Source organism: Triticum aestivum, chromosome 4D (assembly GCF_018294505.1).
Source record: "Triticum aestivum cultivar Chinese Spring chromosome 4D, IWGSC CS RefSeq v2.1, whole genome shotgun sequence".
Taxonomy (NCBI): Eukaryota; Viridiplantae; Streptophyta; class Magnoliopsida; order Poales; family Poaceae; genus Triticum; species Triticum aestivum.
Genome location: NC_057805.1, coordinates 31,514,994 through 31,531,650, shown reverse-complemented (window position 1 = coordinate 31,531,650; position 16,657 = coordinate 31,514,994). Strand labels below are relative to the sequence as shown.

Genomic DNA, 16,657 nt, shown 5'->3' with positions numbered 1-16,657 from the left:
GAGGTTCCGGTGATGGACTTGGTGGTGGACGAGGTTCCGGTGGTGGCCTTGGTGGTGGCCGAGGTTCCGGTGGTGGCCGAGGATCTAGGGGTGGCCGTGGTCGAGGACGAGTTACCGATGATGGTGCTCGTGGTAGGGGTAGAGGTTCGGGTGGTGGTAGAGGAGGTTTGATGGGTAGAGGCCGTGGTAATGCTAGAGGAATGTTTGGATACCTAGATGGACCATTTCCGTACATGGCTACATTTCATAATTATTTTCATGTCTCCCAATATTATTTTCATGTTGTTTTTGTCCTTACTAACTAATGTCTTGCAATTTTTCATAGATATGGCGGCTTCTCAACCCAACAAGGCAACAATGAAGGGGCTTGAGGATGGCGAAGGTGAGATGGCGGGGTGGTGGGAGAAGGCTGCGAAGAAGCTGAGAGAGGAGGATGCAGCCGCACTAAAGAAGAAGAAGGAAGAGGAGCTTGAAGAGAAGAGGAAGGAAAAAGTGAGAGGGTCAAATGAGTGTCACGCTAGGGAGCAAGCGTTGGTGAGGAAATGTGAGGAGGCACAGAAGAAGTGTCAAAAGGATTTTGAAGAAAGAACCATGAAGCTTTGGGCAATTGCAGCTGAAAAAAGAGAGAGGGAGAATCAGATATTCATGGAGAGGGTGGTTAAGGAGGCTCACCTCATAAGGAAAAGGGAGGAGGAGGAAGAAGAAGAAGAGAGGAGGAAGAAGAAGGGAAAGGGGCCTTGCTCTACACAATAGAGCAATGATATGAACTGTGCCATGCTTTGGACCTTCCTGTGCATTTCATCTTGAACCTTCTTGTTGCCTAGACTCCTTTATGTGGTGAGCTATGTGTACTCTAAATTGCTTTGGACTCCTCCATGTGTACTCCTTTATGTGGTGAACTATGTGATGTCACAATTGCTTTGTACTCTATGTGTACTACTTTATGTGGTGAACTATGTGATGTCACAATTGCTTTGGACTCCTTTATGTGGTGAACTATGTGTACCACCAAATTGCTTTGGAGTTTGCTTTTGACATCCTGTTCTGATAGCAACGCCAAATCAGAAGGCGTTGTACTGTACGCTGGCAACACCAATGACCCTAGCGTTTCTTCCCTACATCGAAAGGTTCAATTTGGCTTGGCGTTCCTTTAAGACAGAGGCTGCCTGGGACTTCTCCACGAAACGTTGTGGTGTACGCTGGCAACGCCAAGGACCCTGGCGTTTCTGCCCTACATCGAAACGCTCTACGTGGTCTGGCGTTCCTTTAAGACAGAGGCTGCCTGGGACACGTACATGAAATGTCGCCGCTCACACCTGCAACGCCAGCCTTGCTCGGCGTTTCCAAGCCACATACAAACGCCAAAGTCTTGGTGACATAGAACTGGCAAGTCCATCAGACATAAAACATAACAAGTTCATCAGATATAGAACTAACAAGTTCGCTCCATCTGAAACACTAACTACATTTCTAGTTCACCAGATATAGAACTAACAAGTTCGCATCAGTCATCACTTCACTTCTTGCCTCTTTTCACAACCATCTTCCCCCTGTTGACGTAGCCCTTTGGAGTGTTCTGCCATCTAGGACGTTGGATGGTTCTTGAGCTAACTCGGTGTGCTTCTTCAGAAGGCTGAGAAGGTTGAGTTGGCTATGGAGCATCTTCCATCTGCGAAGCCCCAAGCTCCACATAGTCCGGATCCGCATCGTAGTTTGTCTCCTCCTCTTCATCTTCCTGTTCATCAATCCGTGCTCGGCTCGAAGAAGCACCTGCTCGGCTGGAAGATGGACGAGCGAAAGAAGCACGTGCTTGGCTCGAAGATGGACGAGCAGAAGAAAACACTTCCATTCTATACTGAGCACGTGCACGCACATCCGTGGATGAACCGCCATGGCAAGAGAGTAAAGCGGCTAGTGTTCGGCAACGATTCACAACCTTCTGCAGAGGCAAAGACATTGACATGTAAATATGCAAAAATAGTTCACAGGATATAAAACACATGTTCATATTAAGAAGGCCTCTAACCTGTAGAGTACTCCTAACGAGAACGTCCGTTTCTCTACCAGGTGCGCGGCCAAGCACCACATTACTATCATTGATACATCTCCATAGCTCCGTGATCCTCCCAATTAGTGACATTCTTGTTGTGTTGCCGGCTCATCCTACAAAGCATGAGAAGTATCGATATCAATTTCATTTTTCCGTGGTACACATTGATCAACATGTGGTACAAGAAACTCCCACCTATGTAGCACCACACTTGTCTCAACATACTCCGGCGGGGTGCGTTGTTGTACTCCAAATTGCTTCGAAACACGATGTGGAAGATGCCACTCCACCGCAAAAAAGCATATCATGGGGAAACGCACACGCCAAAGATGTTGGTCACGAAGGCACATATTGCTCAAAGGGAACTGCCTAAGTACCATGTACGGCCTCCAATTAACCTACATCACAACATGTCACTAGCTCATGCACAACAAAAAAAATCTGGCATGATGGCAAGGCATTTGATAATTACCTGGTTGTAAGTAAGCATGTCAAGCTCGCTTATGTATGCCTTGTACCGCCCCATGGCGGCGATACTCGACACTTGGACAGTAGCCCACGTGTATGTGATAGTGGGATACCGCTCCTCATCCCCGTCAAAAGGCCACTCCCAAGGTTCTTCCGGAGCAATGGTCAAGTTACGACCCACAGGGATACGCTCCCACATCCAAATCTGTAGGGCCCAAACAAAACCACCAAGACAAGATTTCGGCTTACTCCTCATACATGCTTTGTCCAACTGCACATTTGTACACACATTAAACAATCACATGCAAAAATCTCTTTCATATAATGAGAATGCATCATATTAGCATTACCTGACGGTACAAGAAGGCTAGTGCCGCCGACCCCCAACTCCACTTAACATCCCAGTTGCGAAGAGGGTCCAAGAACATCCACGAGGCTGTGTCTCCCGTGCTGTCAGGAAACACCACTTGGGTCAAAAGATTCCATAAGTAAGCCCTGGCATACCTCTCCACAACAGCCGGACTGGCACTCTCTGGGCACTCATAAAAATGTTCTTGTAGCCACGAGAACAAAACACCAGATGGCCTAGGATCCTTCTTTGTTTCATGAATCCACGGGGGAGGTTCAACACCAACCAAACCTGCAACCATTTGTCGCCACCCCTCAGACTTCACCTTCCCGGTAAGAGCCCTGCCCTCGATCGGAAGACCGGAGATCATCGCAATATCCTCCAAAGTGACGGCCATCTCACCAAGAGCAAGGTGAAAAGAGTGCGTCTCCGGCCTCCAACGGTCCGTAAGGGCGGTAATGGCCGTCGAGTTCAGCCATGGTGGTGTGCCTTTAAAGTTGAGCACAAACTGGAGAAGATCCATTCTTCTAAAATAAGGCTCGTACCGACGGTCATACTTCAGGGACTCATGTGGGTTGTGGCCTCTCAACCGAAGTACTAGAGGAACCTACAAAAAACACACGCACAATTTATATACTTCTCTAAACTACTCACAATATGAGAATCAACAATGTAGATACATAATTACCTCCCCTCTTTCCACTAGCACAACACGATGCTTCTCCTCGTAATAATCATCAAGGCCGGATATTTATCCGGCTCAAACATCCTACAAAATAAGGTCAATGGATTTGTTATGATATATGCTTAAAATTATGACCACATCATATACAAAATCGTGTGAGAACTACGACAAATTATCCCAAAGATACAAATCACGAACCACATTACCAACACCAATTCTTTTCAACCTATTTTATCTCAAAGAATCTATCACAACTAATTATTAACAAATAATAGGTTCAACCTAATCCAAAAAATGGTCTATCTCTAAACCCAATCCAATACTAAACAAGTTAACTAAGAATACTTCAACACAAGGAGTACAGGCTGGCCAGGAGTACATGTCTTCTTTCTAAACACAGTGTAACCAAAATATTCATCAAACAAATCACTAATAACTCATTTTAGGGTTCCACCATGTTTGAAAAAATGCATCTACAATAGCCAATCTTGACTGAAAATAAATGGAGGATTGGGAAGAGAATACCTCAAGCAACTCGGGGATGCTCCGATCTACTCGTTTTGATGGGGGGAGATTTGGTGAATAAGAGGGAGGGGCGGCCGCCAGTTCGTCCCTGGAAGAACTGCCTGACCAGGGCTGCGAGTGGGCTGGGTTAGGCCCCCGCGGCCCGGCGCGCATTACTTAATCCAGTCCAGAAACGCCAAGGACATTGGCGTTTCACACGTGCCACGTCAGCAAAAACAGCGGGTTCGGACTGACTATGGGCCAGGGCAGAAACGCTAGCTACCTCGGCGTTTCCGTGTTGGCCAGGAACGCTAGCTACCTCGGCGTTTCGTAGTTGACCAGAAACGTCGCGGGCCCTGGCGTTTCTAAAAGGGTCAAATCATGAAATACTTTCACATCAAGTTCCGTTTGTGATGATAAACATTAACAAGGCCAGAATAGTGATTTCGGCCTCGCTGCGGCACCCGCGGAGCTGCCATGCCAAGACCGGGACGACAAGGCCTCATCAACGAGAGACGCTGTATCTGACCTGACGTCGATCTCGCCGGAGGCGCCTCTGGCTACAACAGCGACGAGGATGCTGCTGGCACCGGCACACCGGACGTCGTGAGCGAGCTGCCGTTGCCGGCGACTCCAACGAGGCTGGAGCGCTCGTGCTCCAACATCGAGACGGCGAGGCCTGGCTGGAAGGCGTTCGACCTGTTGAGTTGTCATGTTACGTTTGTACCCATGTGATGTATATCTGGCATTGTTGTAACTAGTAGTCCTAGTCTTCAGGAGGTTTCCTAGTCTAGCGCCACCTCCTGTGATCGTGCCCTGCATGTAGGGCTGCTTCCTTATATATCTCTACTATTAAAAGAGGATCGAACATCGTGATGGTTCAACCTCGTCGTAGGCTATCGATAGTCCTTCCACCCACGATCTCCACGATCAAAAAAATCTGCCAAACCAGCCGATCGCTCCCACACGTTTTGTTGAAAAGAAAAAAAACACACGTCCCACGCCCCATATTCCTCACCCGTTCGCTCCTGATCCTCTCTCCCGAAAATAATTCGCCACCGCCTATGCTCGCCGCCTTGCCCCCAAGCATCACCTTGCCGGCCTAGATCTCGACCCGGCGCCGCTCCCCACCAAGTAGAAGCACCCAGAGGCCATCCGCCCCGACCGCCAACATATGCCACGACCCGACGTCGCCCAATCGGAGTGCCGTCGCACCAGCTCGCCATAGCACCAAGCGCATCCCCTACCGCAGATTTCGGGGCTAGCCGCCACCCCTGCCAATCGCGTATGGGCAGGTGCGGGCTGACGCCCCCCTCCCGGCCTCGACCTTCCCCGTGCCCTTGCTTCCAGTCCCCAAATCCAGGAGAGACAGCGGGGGCACGGCCCAAGATCGGCGACAGGGCACGAGCGGACGTTGGAGAGACGAGATCGACAGGTTACCACCAGAAGCTGCCCACGCCAGGAAGAAACTGCAAGAAGTGCACTTGGTAATTCACTCGATTGTTATCTCTCTCCCTTCCTCCATTTGTCTCTGGGTATTGGCCTCCTGAGTTTTTTTTTTCTGTTTCTAGCTGCTGTTGCGTTGGACTAGCTGGTGTTGCATTGGAAGGAAGACGAATGTGAGCAGGAAGATGAGGTAGACATTCTACGTGATGGTAGCGAATCAGAAGCTCGCTGGTGAGAATCCCTCGTTTCTTGGTTCTAATCCCTCATGTAGTCATGTTCACGTGATGGTATTCCAGATTTGGCCTTCTCTTCATCTATCGCGAACCACTAGCGTCATTTATTGCTTGACTTATTGATTCATAATTACACAGTGCACTTTGTTTTTCTATGGTGATTTATTGCTTTGTTCTTAATTTTGCAGTACCCGGCAAGAACAGCTTCAACATCTCACATCATCAAGTAGGTGTGACTATCCTCTGTACAGAACTTGCCAAAAAGTCATTATATGTACTTTTGTCATAGTGCAAAACTAAATGACATGCAAGAACGACTGTTTGTTAGAATAGTTACTATTGTACTCCCTCCGTTTCTAAATATAAGTCGTTTTAGAGATTTCGATATGGGCTACATCTCTACTATTATAGGGGAATCGAACGCCGTGATGGTTCGACCACCTCGTTCGATCCCCCGCCTCGTACAACAGCCATCGCTCGATGTCCCACACGCCCGCACAATATCCAGCCCGCAAGCCCACGTACCATCGATACTGCCTTCCTCCTGCGCATAAAAAAGCAACCCACCCCGTGTTGGACGTGGCCCAGAAACCAGCCCACACTTCCTCCCATCCCCGACCGAACACAGAGAGGAAAAAACTGTCGCTAACACGCACTCACGTCTCCGCCTCCCCCCAACTCCCAACTCCCAACTCGCTCCCGACCCCGACCCCATCTCTCTCCAGGAAAAGTCGCCGCCAGTGGCGGCTGTGTTCGTCGCCCCGCCACCGATCCATCCGCTGCCGCGCGCCTTCTGGATCAAGGTGAGGGATGCCTCCCGTCCCGTGCGCCCGCCTTGGAAGAGAGATGGGGGAGAGAAAGGGAGAGATAAGAGAGAGGGAGGAGCGGACAGCGGCGGCGCTGGCCTAATCGCCGACATAGGAAGATGAGGTCATGGTTCCAAAGCGTGGCGGGTTGGCGCTGCTGATTCATAGCTGTCGACTTCCTTGTTTGCTTTTGGCTGCGGGCGCAGCACCTTGCCTTCATGTCACCAAGAAGGTCTGCAGTCCATCATCATCCGACGTAAACTTTAGGGCGGCCACCAGAAAGATCCTGATATGCCGCCATTATGCAGGAGCTCTCGGTTATGGTGAGATAGAAACTCCAGAATACGTACACTTATAGCTATACTGTGTCTCTTTTTTTCTTCCAGGCTTCATATTCATTGGTTAATATGATTTCTTAGGTTAGGATAAATGTTTTTGGATAATCCTGGACTGAAAGCTTGTGCAGAAGGAAAAATCTGCTTCCCAATCAGGCAGTTCATCAACAACAATGCCAAGATTAAATTCAAATTGAAAGAATTACGGTGGCTGTTAGTTTGCTCGAAGTGAGTATACATTACAATGCTTCTCATAGCTTTATACTTCTATGATGCAAACATATGTATTCTGGAGTTTGTTTGTTTTTTTGCTAGGGAACTCTGAAGCATGTGGTTGATGTAAATCTACATTCTGAGAAAGAATTTGCATATTCAGGAGAAGGACTGCAAACATAGTGCTTGCTTTGTTAAGATTTTTATGTTCTCAAGGATGTTAAAGGGTCCCTCCTGAGAACCAAGAGGACAAGCTTGAACTCAAGCTGCCTATTCACACAGAAGTGCTTGAACGCAAGATGCTCCTCCCGAGTCATTTGACAGATATAGAAATAAGATTTTATGAGAAGTAACCTGAAGGTCAGATTTGTTTTGTAGTAACTGTACCTCTTCTGTTATCCTTTTATTCTTTATGATTGGGAGTAGTATATGTTGTTTTAGAGGGTCTATTTTTAGAAAATAAGATTCTGTTCTTTTGTTTCAGTACATTCATGTTTCCTTTCAGTTAGTTGTGAGAGGCACTGCTTAAGTTTTATTTCAACTAATTGGTCGCCAAAAAAGATATTAAAATAATATTTTGAATTGATAAAAACATAATATATATAAAAATACAACATTTCGAAGAGGGTTCAAACACAATGGCGACAAAAAAGGTTAAGGAAAAGGAAGGGTAAGGACAAAGATATGATGTGAGGAGAGCGTGGTTAAAGAAACACGACCATGCCTACCAAGAAAGAAGGGGAAGAAACAATGAATTTGTTATTATAGGAAATTGAAACAATCGTGCTCCACTATGTTTTCTGTTCACCCGTAGCAACGCACGGGTGTTAAACTAGTGTAACTGGTCTGCCGATGGCATTGTAACACGAGATCCATATTCCAGTTTGGTAATCAGAGCAATGGTTACTCCTCCCTCCTCTCCGCGCGAGGCTGACGCCGATCAAGCCGCCGCTGCCGCAGCGCAGGCCGCGGCCGATGCCGCAGGCGCCGCCGCTGCCACTCTCCCCGCCGTTGATCTGCGCCCCCGCGCTCCGGCCACCGTCGACGCCTCTGGTCCCGTTGACACTGACGGCTCCGTCGACGCCTCCGGCTCCGCCAGCCTTCCTCTTTCCACCCTCCCACCCAAACACTGTGAGCCTGCCTTCCTCCTCCAACCCCAAACCACCCCTCCCTACCAGCGTCGCGGGCGTCATCGACTTCAAGCTCGCCCTCGACGGGGCCAACTTTGCCCGCTGGCGCAACTACATCACCCTTCTGCTCAAGCGCTACCACGCGGAGGACCACGTCCGGTCCGGCTCGGCCGGTCGTCTGGCCGATCCCGACTGGCGCGACGACGACAACACTGTTGTTCTCTGGTTCTTCTCCACCATTGAGGGGGACCTCCTCGACGTTGTCGCGCCGGCCGACTCCACTGCCTTCACGATCTGGTCTCGGCTCCATGAATACTTTCTGGACAACGAGGCCGAGCAGGCCATGCACCTCGGCCAGGAGTTCCGAGCGACCACCCGCGACGATCTCAGCGTCAACGACTACTGCCGCCGTCTTGAGGGTCTCGCCGCCGCACTCGCTGACGTCCGGGAGCCGGTCACTGACCGCACCCTGACTCTGCAGATGCTCGACGGCCTCGGTCCCAAGTTCGCGATGCAGGCTGCCATCATCCAGTCCACCGTGCCCCTTCCGACGTTCAACCAGGCGCGCTCTGCTGCCGCCGCCGGCCAAGTCGCGCTCACACGGCGACCTCGCGACCTTGCCCGCTGGCGCTGGTAGCTTGTTCGCCAGCCCCAGCGCCGGGCACAAATTGATGAGCGTACAGGGGGCACCAGTCGTGTCATCGGCCGGTACTAGTACGCCGCGCTGGAAAGAACCAATCTGGTACTAGAGTAGCAGCAGCAGCAGCAGCTTGTTCAGGCCTTGGGAACCGAGTGGATCCGTCACAGCTTTGCTCATCCGAGATGTAGATGTACGTGACTGACTGACTGACTGGGTGCCACATCGTGGTCCACTGCAAAATTATGATCCTGCCAGAATTTCACCAAACATGTCTTGAGCTTTCAATCTCACAGCTGACCAGTGACTAATTCTACCATGTTCCCTGAAAACATTCCAGGGCTGTCGAGCTTCACGGCGCTGAGGGCAGGAGCTGTACCTGGCGGGGAACAAGATGAGCGACGTGGAGGGGCTGCTCAAGCTGGCGGTGCTGGACCTGAGCGAGCTTCAACAGGGTCACCACCACCAAGGGGCTGGGCCCAACTACAGCTCGCTCCGGGCGCTCAACCTGCTGGGCAACCCCGTGCAGAGCAACGTCGGCGACGACTCGCTCCGCAAGGCCGTCTCGGGCCTCCTGCCGGTGCTCGCCTACCTCAACAAGCAGGCCCTCAAGCCCCAGCGTCGCCAAGACCGCCCTCGGGAACAGCCACGGTGCGCCGGCTCGGCCACAGCCCGGGCTCGTCGTCGGCCAAGAGGGAGGGAAGGGAGCAGCAGGAGCAGGTCCCAGAACGGGGTTTCAGGCAAGGAGGTGAGACGATCGAGCAAGGAGTAACTTCAGATGCTACAGATGGCCTTGTCAGTCACGGTGATCACCGTGGACTCGGAGGGCGTTGAGTTGAGACTCGAGGAGGTGAAACGGTGTGTGCTGCTGGAAATAACTGCTGCAAACGTTGTGAGACCCGAAAGTTGTACTTGGAAAACAAGTCTAGTAGTAGTAGTATTTCAAGCCTTTCCCGATGAGCCCAAAATGATTCAGGAAAGAAGAAATGACATGCGGATGGATGCAGTCAGGATTCATCTAAGTTGCGAGGTCCACCAAATTTGCAAAGTTAAGTAAAATGTGTGTACATCTTTTTTAGGTCTAAGCATTATTGTTTGAAAATGTTGTCATGGGCTCCTAGCTCCTTCCGATTCTCCATTGCCGTTGAGGAGCTCAACTGTACCCCCTCCGTAAGAAATATAAGAACGCTCTTATATTTTTCAGCGGTAGAGCTCGAGTGCCCATGGTGGTTGCTTGCTCTTGTTCGTCGAAGCGCTATGTACCGGTTCTCTGCTTTTCCTAATGCAGACTTTGCAGTAGAAAATCTAATTGCAGAGATCATGGGTAATCCTGCTTTAAAAAAAAAAGAGAGTAGAAAATTTAATGAGAAAAGGAAATTTACTGAGGTAGACTGGCAAGGCTGTGGACCGGCAAATTGCTGAAGATAATTTACTGAGGCGGAGCTGAGGACTGTAGCTCCTTTTGCTAACCTGCGTGCCACCTGGCAAAAAGAAGCTAAAACAAAATCCGACCTACCGGATTCGAACCAGTGACCTAAGGATTTATCTGCAACGACTACAGTCCTCCGCTCTACCAACTGAGCTAAGGTCGGCTTGTGATGTAAACTGGATCAGAGCCTATAAATCTAATGCTGAAAGGACAAAGACAGGAATACCAGAAACCATATGGGCATCAGGGTAAAGGATCGTGCACGCTATACGGGCACTGAACGGATGCACCACAAGCAATCTTTTTTTTTCTCTAGAATACGCACATGCATGCGTATCATATATTCATAGAAGAAGAGCCAGGACGACTGATACAAGCCTTTCGGCAAAGTGCTACACGCACATGCATGCGTATCATATATTCATAGAAGAAGAGCCAGGACGACTGATACAAGCCTTTCGGCAAAGTGCTACATCGAAAGATGAGCATCCACATCCACCGCGACAACACCGACACATATAACTCACCTTGCCCAAACTCAAGCCAAACAATTGCGAACAGGACGGACACAGAGCACAAAGGCCGCGTCCCCCCGTACCGAACACCTCAGAGCCCGACAAAAACACCTAACCAAACTAGATCAACGCACTCTCCACCCATGGTGCCTAGGAGATCGGCAAGTGGACAACATGAGCTAGCTTGACTCGAAGAAGACGTCGCGGATGAGGCGTCGATGATGGAGTACATAGCGCCCCGGATACTCATGTCCATAGCAACAACCCTCATATGACAACCCGGCACCCCAAGCCTCACAGTCAAGGCGAGCGAGGCAACCCTATGCTCCTTCGGAAGAAACCCAGGCACCTAAGCAGCGCCTCCAAGAAGGTGACGACGTCGAGACGCCTCCGCTGCCTGGCCCGGCGAACCAAGCGTAGGGTTTCCCCTGGTGCCAGAAAAGGGGATGGACATGGCCATGACAACGCCTCCAAGGAGGAGACGGCGCCCACAGGCGTCGCCGTTGCCTGCAGCCATAGCCGCACACGGATTTTCCTCGCCCCGCCCGTCACGTCTTCGGAGCACAGCAAACTGAAGGGGGCGGGGGCAAAGCTGTCACCTTGGGCCATCGCCGTGAATAGGGGAGCCGGATGCCGCCGAGCCGCTGCCCACCACCACGCCGGGTAACGGGTGCGTCCACCTCAGCCCCTGGTCGCCGCACGAGCAGCCTACCATGAAACCTACATAGGGAGACCAGGGGATCTTGTCATCGCCACCATCCCACACCACGAGCAACAGACCATGGCCGCCGCGAAGTCACAACACCATTCCTCCGCCTCCCGAAACCGGCCTCACTGGGTAAGCCACCACCACCCACCACGGCTGCCAGCAACAAGACAACACCACACGTCGTCGAGCCGCTTCAAGCAAACCCAGCGCACGCTAGGTCCTCCCTGAGCGACGCCGCCACGCCGCCGTCCTCGATCCGTGGCACGCCGCCACCACCACAGATCAGCGAGCACCAGCCGAAGCAGCCACGCCACAGCTCGCTCGCCACACGCGGAGGCCCACCGTGGATGCCGTTGACCCCGTCGGATCTGAGCCCGGGACCCAGATCCGAGGCCATCCCGCAGCCATCCTCGCCCCAGCTGAGTCCGGCGGCCACCAGCGCGCCACGAGAAGGAACCGCCCCCGGCGCCATTTGGTAGTGGGGGCCCGCCGCCACCGCGACGCAGGTGCCGGCGGCAGCGGCGGAGAGGGAGCACCGGAGGGGTGGGGTGTAGGTGGCGGCGTGGTTGCACCCCCGCAGTCGCCTGGGGAGCGATTCGGGGAAAGGGGAAGTCGACCCCAAAAGACCATAAGGTTTCGTTGCACAAGCAATCTTTTTATCCTTGGGTCAATGTTCGGTTGTCTTTGTATGCAAGTCAATCATACTTTTTTTTGTGAGGGGAGTCAATCATAACATATTTGAGAAAAAACAATTATACTAACATTTTACTGTTGGCACTCCTCTAAAATGCCCAGTGTTGTGCTTAGTTGCATGATAGTACGTTGAAAATCTCTCTTTCATTTTGAAGTTCAACCATATTTTATTAATACATTGATTTGAAAGGTGCGGATTTAGCCGATCGATGAGCGGAGGCAGGGCAAATAAGCAGTGTGTGCAATTAGAGGAAGGGAGCGGGTTCGCCTTTGACTTAGCTCGTGAGATCCATCCTCCATGATGGTGGAAGGTGATATACTCCACTCTCCTGGGACAACGACATGTGCACGTATATGATGGTGGCGTCCTGTTCTGCCAAAAGGTGCTTCATTTTGGTCCTCATAGATGCCGAGGGGATCATTGCCGACATGCGGCATATACGGGAGGGAGGGTCACCACCATCGGGCCAGTGTTTGAGATCCAGTGTCATTGGGCATAGTTGGGAGAGAAAATTTTGTCATCTCATATATATGCATCACTAGCAAAAGCCGATAATTGGGAAATGGTGGCTATCTCGCTCTCCTAAGCTCATCATGCGCAGTGGACCAGTGGTTGCATAGCCCACAGGTTTTGTGCCGATGGCAGATCGGGACATGCATGAAATTTAGACACTTTGGTGCAATCAAAGCATGGATTAAACTCACATAGACCAGACTTGTGTTGGATGGATTCAGACGGTGTAAGATATAGCTGTGACAAACCATGCGCCAAAATTGCCGTCAACCAACAGGCACCAGAACCTAATAAATCATATGGGTTGCTACCGAAAAGTGCTTCCCACTTCACCGATAGTGGTCGGTATGCTCCTGCCAATAAGGGCTTCGCGATGATGTAAATCTCTGAGTTGGAGGTGACGTCTTCAATGGCATGGGGATTGTATTCCATCTTATGGTTGATTGGGTCTCTTTCTCCCGCATAGAGGCTATCCAACTATTTCAGGACACAACACCCGACTGCGAAAAAGACCAACAATTAGCCCACTCGACCAAATGCTATCAACTTACCGATCCAAAGTCTTTTTTTCCAGTTACCAACTATTTTTCACTTCTTACATTTCTAACAAGTAAAAGTGTTACTTCAGGAAAATCTACCTTTCTTGTTTCGTACAACCATATATTTATCTAGAGTTATATTATTCTATTGTCAAAATTGAAGAGTGTGGCAATGCACACATTGTGATCTACTTTCTATAGAGTAAATATCATAAAACTATCACAATTCGGGTTAGAGTTCTAAAAAAATTACTCCCTCCAAACTAAAAGTACGTCAATTATTGTGGAATGGAGGGAGTATCACCTTTTTTACCGATGCTTACCACCGCGAGGGCACTACATTGCCAAAAACTACCACGGTGACCGTTTGAGATGAAATTAATCACTATTATGACATGGTTGGTCCATTCGTCAGGGCTGATGTGGCACACATGTCAACTCCGTTAGGTTGGACCATTAACTTGGCTGTTACAACAGATGTGCCCACATGCCAGTCTATAAAAGATATTTTCATATATAATTTTTTGATAAAAGAGAGCTCCCTCTCCGATTTCATTTAACATAAATCATAGTGTCTTGCGATTACAAACTAAGAGAAAGCAAAAGAAAGCCCAAAAGATATTTTAACAAAGTTACAAACACATCCCTGGCATGTGCAAAGAGGACCCCAAATCTCAGATATAAAAAATACAATTAAGCCCTCCTCGACAAGCTCCGGCCGCGCAAGTTGGTCCGGATGGCGTTGCAGCTGTAGCTGCCGCAGGGCCATTGGCCGGGTTGTCATTGTGATCTACTTTCTGTATGGGTGAGCCTCGACACACTCATAACCCAATCGACGACCTCTTGTGGGGGTGATGGTGGTGGTGTCCATGGAGGTGATAGTGGTGGCCGTGGGGATGGTGACGGTGGTCGCCGTGGGGGTGGTGATGTTTTCATTGGAGGTGATGAGCATGAAAGTGCTTGAGATGATGAGCATGAAACATGCCTTTGATAGGGCTAGATTAACCACATAGACATGCTATGTTGTGGCGATTTTGGATCAAACTTGACCGATGTGGTGCCTTTCGGATGAACTCTTTTCATGTTATAATTTGAATTTCTCGATGTTATGAACTATACTTCTGTTTATGGCTGATTTTTTCTGTACATGTTGAATTTGAATCATTTGAATGATTGATGAAATATCGTGCAATTGTGTGAAATGTATGTGACAAAGGGTAAAGAATTTGTCAAAGAAATTAAGCGAGCAAAACTGTTACTTCATGAAAATTTAACTTTCTCGTTTGATAAAACCATACATTTATGTAGAGCTATATCATTCTATCGTCAAAATTGAAGAGTGCGGCAATGCACGCTATCTTGGTCTAGTTTCTATATGGGCGAGCCTCGACATACTCGAATCACCAGCGCACGCAATGCAACGCGTTGGTACATGTACCATCCCCAGCAGTTCATGTACCAATTTCATGGCACCTCGAGCCAGTCACAACCACACGGTGCTCGATCAAATCATGGAGAGACGTTGCACGGTGCTAGGGCAGTCATTGCATTGCCATTTCGGTGCACAGGCTGCTTTAGATGAGAGATGGCTAGTGCTGCCATTTTTTCAGCTCCGGTTTCACATGCGGTGGTCATGTGAAGTGAACGCCCAAACTCCACACGCGGTTTCCACAGTCCATAGCTCGTGCTTTTGAGAGGAGTTTCCTGAAACATGATCCTATCGGGGCCGTCCTACTGAGCCTCTCCTACATCCGAAACGACAAACAATTATTCTCGATCGGTTGCCTGCTGGCTACTACTACTCGGTTAGTTCCATCGCCTCTCTCTCTCTCTCTCTCTCTCTCTCTCTCTCTCTCTCTCTCTCTCTCCCTCCCTCTGCAAGCGTGCACGGACGCCATGGACAATCCTCCGGTCGCGGAGCTATGTAGAGCTCTGAGGGGGCCGTGACCCCCCAGCCTAGATGAGAATTATTTTTTACCAGGTAGCACTAATGGCCCATAATGCCTCAACATGCACGCACAAGCCCAGCTTACCATCATCACACACGCACACTTTATGCTCAATCGCTTCTCCTCTGTTCGCCAATCAGGTAGCATGCTCGCCCACGTTGGCTCCCCTCCATCGACAAACCAGGCAACCAGCTGCCCTGTCGCCGCACTCCCTAACTCCCTCGACACCGACTAGAAGCTCTTCCTGATCCGCGTGGGCCGTCGGCGAACATCCCAGCACACAGGAGGAAGGAAAGAGGGCACACCTCATACTGTCGTCTTCGGCTCTTCGCCACTAGCCGGTCCGGTGGTCGTCCATGTCGGCACGCCGGCCAGCCACCCGTCATCACCGGCCGCCCACCCCATACGAATTTGAAGGCTGAGCGTCGTGAGGTGTGAGCGATATAATTATACAAGTCGTGTATTTTGGTATAGTTAGTTCTCATATGGAGTATATATTGCTTTTTGTTTGAGAACTACATGTATTTTGCGACCAATATGGTAATGTAAGTATAAATCTGCGTGAAGGCCACAAGGTCTAGTTTGTTGCGGTTGGTTTTTTCTTTCATTGCCCCCCCATAAGTTATTTTCAAGCTCCGCCACTGGACTACCTCCAACCCTGGAAAAAGTAGAGAATCTATGCATCAAGATGTGTGGCGTGCTCTGAGCACTTCTATGGGATCGAGCAACCTGATCGTGTGCGGGGTTAAGGAGTACTACTACGTCCAACTTATATATGCAGTTTGTTCTTTGTACCATCTATGTAGTTCATTGTGGACCAAGTAAAATTTCAGATTGGTGTGCCGACGGTGAACATGCAACAACTGCTTAGAGCTCACTAAAAGTCAGTACTGTGCTTTGATAATATCTTTTTCTTTAGACGTGCTTCTAATCTTCTTTGTGGGCTGTTGAAGCTAGGAGAGCCATGTTCAAATTCGCAATATACATTTAGTGAGATTCGCCGACTGTTTCTGACGTTCATAAACTTTAATGTGCAATTAGGTTGTTGTGCCCTCGTGTGATTATATGCTTGGAACCCGCAAAAAAGAAAGAAAGATTATATGCATGGTGTTGTGTGTGTGCGTCCAAAAAATAAAGACCAAAACCTACACCCCTCCCCAAAATTGCACAATAAAGCATAAAATTGCACTAGTGAAAGGTATGCAACTTTAGTGAAACTTCGGACCCGAGGGGTAGCTAAAAAGCTCCCTCGAGCATGTGAAAATAATAATAAGAATAGTAATTACAAAATTATGTTTTTCACATGTACATATACAATTTCACATGTTTGCTATATTTCACAAGCAAAGGACAAGTCAGTGCTGTAACTTTTTCAGCATTAAATCATGTTTTTAACATAAACAGCATGAAACGTGACATATATAATTTTTTGGCAGTTGTATTAACACATTTG

General features: G+C 49.4%; 1 long non-coding RNA gene and 1 other non-coding gene across 3 annotated transcripts; one reads left to right on the top strand and one right to left on the bottom strand.

Moving 5' to 3' along the window:
* Window positions 1–4,940: 4,940 nt before the first annotated feature.
* Window positions 4,941–7,572, top strand: LOC123095954 (uncharacterized). 2 transcript variants are annotated; one of them, XR_006446390.1, is made up of 5 exons: window positions 4,941–5,543; window positions 5,628–5,733; window positions 5,924–6,864; window positions 6,961–7,104; window positions 7,192–7,572. It is a non-coding gene; the product is annotated as an uncharacterized lncRNA (long non-coding RNA). The 2 variants fall into 2 exon arrangements; XR_006446389.1 differs by having other exon boundaries at window positions 5,924–7,104.
* Window positions 7,573–10,362: 2,790 nt separating this feature from the next.
* TRNAY-GUA (transfer RNA tyrosine (anticodon GUA)) lies at window positions 10,363–10,448 on the bottom strand. The gene is given in 2 exon segments: window positions 10,363–10,398; window positions 10,412–10,448. It is a non-coding gene; the product is annotated as a tRNA-Tyr (tRNA).
* Between the last annotated feature and the right edge of the window lie 6,209 nt (window positions 10,449–16,657).